Below are 6190 nucleotides of genomic sequence, written 5' to 3'. Positions count from 1 at the left end.
CGCTATGCTGGGGCTGGATCACACTTGAACCTCCAGAACATTTAAAACATCCCCCGGTGCGCTTGCTGTTCGGAACGTCGGGGGTCCGGAGCTCTCGGGACGCGGCGCCGGACGCGAGCCGGTACCACCAGACGTGGTCCTGGACGCGAACCGGAGCCGGGTTAGGGTGCAGGAGCTCTCCAGGTCCTAGCGCCGGGCCGGTTTTAGCTAGCAGCTCGGTGGTTGGAGAGCCGCCCGTGAATTAGAGGGCGGGACGCCCGCGCGCACGTTATGGAAGGGCACGTATGAGAAAATCCGCGATTAATGCATCAAAAAAATTGTCAGAGTCAAGCACATGTCAGATTAACGCGTTTTTAACGCGACAAATCTGACAGCCCTAATAATTATACATCCAAATTTTTAGACATGTACTGTTAATCTATTAATAAACAATTTATAAATGCATATTCCCCCGTGACTCAAGATTAATTAATGTAGTTGTAAAACATTTAGTACTTGTCAATGAACTTTTTTATTTAGCTATTCTAAAGTGTGGACTATTTCTAAGTTTTACACATGAGATGTAAAGGCTTTGGTAGCTGCTCAAAAAAACACAGCGAAACAGAAGGATATACAACACAGTACAATTAAAACATAACAAGCTACACTTGAGAAAAAATAACAATACACTTTTTTGCAGTAAAATAAATAAAAGTGTATCACTGGCAGACAGGGGCACACCTAATAATTTAAAGTAATTTCATATTTTTAATTGAATTGAGATGGTTCTATCACTAGTATTGATGTGTGGCAGGGGTGTCAAACTGAACAAACATATTAAACACACTAAAACTACATTTTAAAGTATATTTTAAGCATAACTATGAATAAAAACTGCCAAAAATAATATTCCAGAAAAAAAACAACTTAAACCCTAAATAATTTCCAAGGTTTTACTCTCTCAAAAAAAAAAAAATTGTTTCAAACTTAACGGTCAAATTTGTTTACTTTTGTGAACGAGGAGCCTGGAGCCTGGGCCTTGACTTTGACACATGCTGTATAAAAAAATGTTATCTCATCCCATCTCTGCAAGCTATAAAGAGTAAAAATATAATTTTTATTATAGCTTGTTGACAGCTAGCTTAATGCAAGCAGTGAGGAAAGTTAGCAAGAGGCTAGCTTGCTAACTAGCATTCCTTTGCATGTGCTAGTAAACAAACACAAGCGACCCAGATGGAATCGTCACTCGAGACCACCTCCTCCTCAGACCAGACCCAATGACGTTTGTAATCACCACTTTTTTTTAAAAATTCTTTATTAATGATTGAGACTTTTTCTCATTGGTTTTCCTCTTTCTTATATTGATAATCTATAAAGGATCGTCGTCATGTGAGACTGAGGTCAAACAGGATTTAAATGATGATGAAATATTTGATAATCTGCTCATGTCAGCTGTTCACTACTCTTTTATTTTATAATGATTTTATTTGTGTTATTTTGACATTTATGGTCTGCATAAATGTAGACTATATACTGGAAGAATGTTATACTTGAAGAATGTTTAGTTTTTTCCTCAAGCGTAGCTTGTGAGGCTTAAAAAATATGTTGTTTATTCCTCTGTTTTGCCCTTTTTGTTAAGCAGCCCTTACATCACATGTATAAAGACTATAAGGCATAAATAGATCTCACTTTAGAATAGGTCACAAAATATTTGAACTGCTTCACTCGGGACATAAAACTCCGGGCCTACTGTATGCTAATGCTCTGAATACCTACAGCACCCCTGCACTTCCCTACTCTGCAGCTCAGACCACAACCTGGTCACACCAAAATAAATGATGATAAATAAAATTTGCAGACTTTGTTTTCTTGTATTCATTATCGTCTGCAAATAATGTTTATCTTTATATTTTCTGTGGATGTATATTTGCTGCAACAGCCAAGTTTCCCCAGTTTGGGATGAATAGAGTATTTCTATTCTATTCTAATACTAAATGTTTTACAACTATAGGAAATGACCCTGAGTCACAGCAGGAATATGGATTTAAGAAAGATCTAATAACAGATAAACAGTACATGTCTAAAAATGTGTGATTAAATATTAACAATGTTTTTGAAAATAAGGGTGGGGTCATCTAGACCCCAAAGAGAGCTCAAGGGTTAAAAGAAAAAGCCTCAAAAATAGGCTTTTTACAGCAATGCTTCAGTTAAAAATATTTGTGATTAAAATTAATAAATTAGATGAATTAATTTAAGGTCATGATTAATTAATCTCACAAAAAATGAACTGTATGAAAATAATTCTCTTAACATTTTGTATCATTAGCAGATGTGTTTAAAACATTTTTTTTTGTCATTTTACAAAAAAGTTTCTTGTAAAGAACAGCACAGTCAGCAGTTTTGTCTTCTTACAGATCTTCTTGAGAAGATATCCAATTCAGTATGTTTTAAACTTCATGCTGCCCCTTCTCTTCTTTGTGTGTCTGGACATCGCCTCCTTCCTGCTGTCAGACACTGGGGGCGAGAAGATTGGCTTCAAGGTCACTGTTCTACTGTCTGTGACTTTGATGCAGATTCTTCTCAATGAAATTCTGCCCCCTTCCACAGGAGATGTTCCTCTTTTAGGTGAAGACAATTTTGTTTTTTCTTGTTTGACGAGAGGATGTAAACACAGGATTCATGTTGATTTCACTGATTCTGTCCCTCACAGTCTTCTTCTGCGTGTTGATCTTTACCATGATGCTGCTAAGCCTTTTGGAAACCATTTTTGTCAAGTATTTAATAGACAAAGACCAAACGTGTAAAGCCAAGAAAAAAGGAAACCAGAAACTAAATGAGAATCCAGAAGAAAAATCAAGTCCACTCCAATGCTGCTTTATAGGTGAGATTATTCCTTGTTCTGTTTCAGATTCTTAAATATTAACTTACGTTGTGTTTGCCAAGTAGGCAAACCTGTTTGTTTGGCTATAATGTGGCTTAGCTTTAAAGGGGACGTACCATGATTTTCTTAAGCCTTTCAGAGTGAACTATATCCATATATATGATCATTTATTACCTTTGGAACACTAAAAAAAAAAAACAATTATTTATGAAATGCGAGTTGTTTTTCATGAGATTTTTCCTACCCGGAAGTAAAACAACTCGATTCTTGGGGCTCCACCTACTGCTGCTTGAGGCTGCGGTCCATTTCAAGAAGTCAGCCTAGAGTCTTTCTTTCTTTGATTCTCCCATGAAAATGAACAGTAGCCAAATTTCTTCAAAGATGGACGCACATACTAGCCCTGGCCATCACTATACACTCAACGTTTGCATGACTGTGCCCGACAGGGGCGGTGGGGGAAGTCTTAAAGGAGCCCCCCCGCCAAAGTAACTAACACCTGTTTGAGCTGGAATTTAGTAAAGAGAGGACACAACTGGGAGATATACAGTTTTCTGCATCTAAAATTAAAGGGTTTTTTTTTGCTTATCACTAGCTCTTTGGAAAAATTGAGTGTTGTGTTAGAGTGGGGATGATGCTGGCAGAGCAGACTCTTCCTGGGGGGGCGGTTCACATCATGCTGATGTCAGCACGATGTGAACCGCTCGTTTTTGTGGGTATGGGAGGAGCTGCTGCAGAGAGCGCAGGTTTTTATAGGATTACTCTTAAATGCATGAATGAATCAAAATAGCACTTTGTGACTTATAATTAAAAATAAAAGTAAATACTGGAAATGCTATTTCATTTTTCCAATGTACCTGCATTACTTGTCTCTTAAATTAAATCAAAATGCAATTCTTGGAACGGCATGTAAAATGTAATGCAAAAAAACAAAAAAGCAGTCTTCATTGGCTTTGTCACTTTAATTGTGTCACACAATGAGCTGTGTTGAAGAAGAAATGGAAAAAGCTGTTCTAAGAATTGCTTTATAATTTTATTTAAGAGACAAGTATTCGAGGTAGATTTTTAAAACAAGAAGCATTTTTTTTAATCTATCATAATTTTCAATTTTTATATTTCTTTGTGAACTTTGGTACAAGTTTACAAGAGAACTTTTTGAAAATCAACTATCAAATGCGATTTTTTTTTTCATTTAATTATGTCACAGAATGAGCAGTGTTGAAGAAGCAAATGAAAAAGCCGTTCAAATAATTACTTTTCATTTTATTTAAGAGACAAATAATGCAGTTACATTAGGAAAATTAAAAAGCATTTCTGTTTATGCATTTTAATTTTCCAATTTGATATTTCTAATTAAATTTTCATACAAAATTACTAAAGAACTTTTTGAAAATGAAATTTCAATTGCAATTTTCTTTGTCATTTTTATTTCCAGTACTGACTTTTACTTTAAATTATGAGTCATAAATGCTTCCATATATTTATAGTGAGGAATAAAAAGTATAATGCATTTAAAACCTCAAAAAGTAGAATTTTCATGCTATGGCCCCTTTAAATCAAGTTCTATTTGTGTTAATGATTTTAAGGAATGAAGAAACCAAATTGCTGTGCATCAGCTGAAGATTCCGAAGAAGACCAGTCTCTTCCTAAAGAGGTTAGAACTTGGACGTATTTCAAGGACAACAATTTGAAGGTAAAGTTACCGTTCAACTTGACTGTTTAACCCTGTTTGCAGGATAGCAGCGGCCCACAATCTGAGACGTCTCTCATAATGGAAAAGGCCCTTGAAGAGCTTAGTGAAATAAGGAAATCCATCTCTCTTCTTTGCAGCAGCACAGAAGATGAGAAGCCCGGTTGTTGGTCCAGAGTGGCTGACATAATCAACAAAGTCTTTGCTGTTTCCTACATTATAGTGGTTATTCTGTTTATGAAGCTATTTTTTGAGGAATGGATATATAATTATAATTATATTTAATGGTGTCTGTGGCAGACATGAAATCCTGTCCACCTTCATTCACATTTGTCATGGGATGGATAACACGTCATTGTAGGGCTTGGGTCATCTGGACCCCATAGATAGCATAAGAGTTAAGTAGATGATAGGCTGTTAGAAATGCATGTTGCCCAAGCACCAAGATGTTGTATAAATAACTGCAAGAAGACAATTTACACACATAAAGTAAAATATATCCACCTTGTCACAAAAATGTTTAAAAAAATTAAAGTTCCAAAGTGATTTTCAGAGAGCTATGTTGTCCATTTCTCAATACTCTATGTTAGTTATTGGGAAAAGTATTTGTTTCTCTACAAAATCATAATTTCTTTTCTAAATAAAATTGAATAACAAAAATATCTGATCAAAATTGTAACCAATATTATTTGAACCTAACTTATTCATAAAGTCAGCATGCACAGTTTGCCATATCCTGAAAATGACCTGTTTATTTAGGATTATAACGGTGGACAGTAACATGATGGGCTAGACCTTAATCATTTTAGGGTGGGCATATTGTGAAAAAGTATTAATGGCCTCCTTTTGCAATTAATCCAAATTAATCAATGTAAAAAAACAATCCAAGAGGTTTTTTCTGATATTGAGGGAAATTACCAGAAGAACAGACCTGATCCACTCATCCCGCATAATGTAAAACACCAAGAATGATTGATTTGAAAAAATAAATACATAAAAAAGACTGAATATCAGACACTTCTCACAAAGATCCCGCCAGTCATGGTACCAACAGATGTCATTCCAGAGACTTGGCCAATGGAACTTGTTTATGTCATGGCGGCATGCACGCTTAACTTTCACACTGTGACACTTAACGTCTCCTGGGTATGCTTCATAACCTGCCTTCAATGGGTTTTACGGCTCTTTTACTGTTAAGATGATAAACACTGTTATGAATATATAATATGCATGATTAGAATTACTTGTTTTATCAAATAATGTGTTGCAACAATAAATCACTTAACCATTTCTTACACACACTGAAGTTATCAGAACAGGTAGTGGGATGTGCCAATGTCACACACATCCAGAGAAGATAAATGGATAAAATGAAGGAAACATTACAAGAGACAGACTGTTGTACTGATGTGTGTGTGTAATTCTTTGGTCACTTACAAGAAGAACTCAGAGTTTACTTATTCTGCTCCATTTTCATAATGCCTACACTTTAAAGTGATATCGACCCATATGGTCATTATTAAAAGGGTAAGTGAGAGCAAAATACTCAAGTTTATAAGACAAATTGCATGTGTACAAACAAGGTTTGTTGTATTGCCTGTAATAATGTAAGTGTAAATGCTTTTAGCTGAATGTGGTCACTG

At 35.6% G+C, this 6190-nt stretch overlaps 1 long non-coding RNA gene across 1 annotated transcript; it reads left to right on the top strand.

Moving 5' to 3' along the window:
- The first annotated feature begins 2230 nt into the window (after positions 1–2230).
- Positions 2231–5103, top strand: LOC118598397. The gene is made up of 3 exons (XR_004947499.1): positions 2231–2860; positions 4444–4511; positions 4593–5103. It is a non-coding gene; the product is annotated as an uncharacterized LOC118598397 (long non-coding RNA).
- Positions 5104–6190: the final 1087 nt, after the last annotated feature.

The sequence above is a fragment of the Oryzias melastigma genome, unplaced genomic scaffold (assembly GCF_002922805.2).
Source record: "Oryzias melastigma strain HK-1 unplaced genomic scaffold, ASM292280v2 sc00439, whole genome shotgun sequence".
In the NCBI taxonomy this organism is placed as follows: Eukaryota; Metazoa; Chordata; class Actinopteri; order Beloniformes; family Adrianichthyidae; genus Oryzias; species Oryzias melastigma.
Note: the sequence above shows the minus strand (reverse complement) of the source record. Positions and strands in the feature narration are given on the sequence as shown.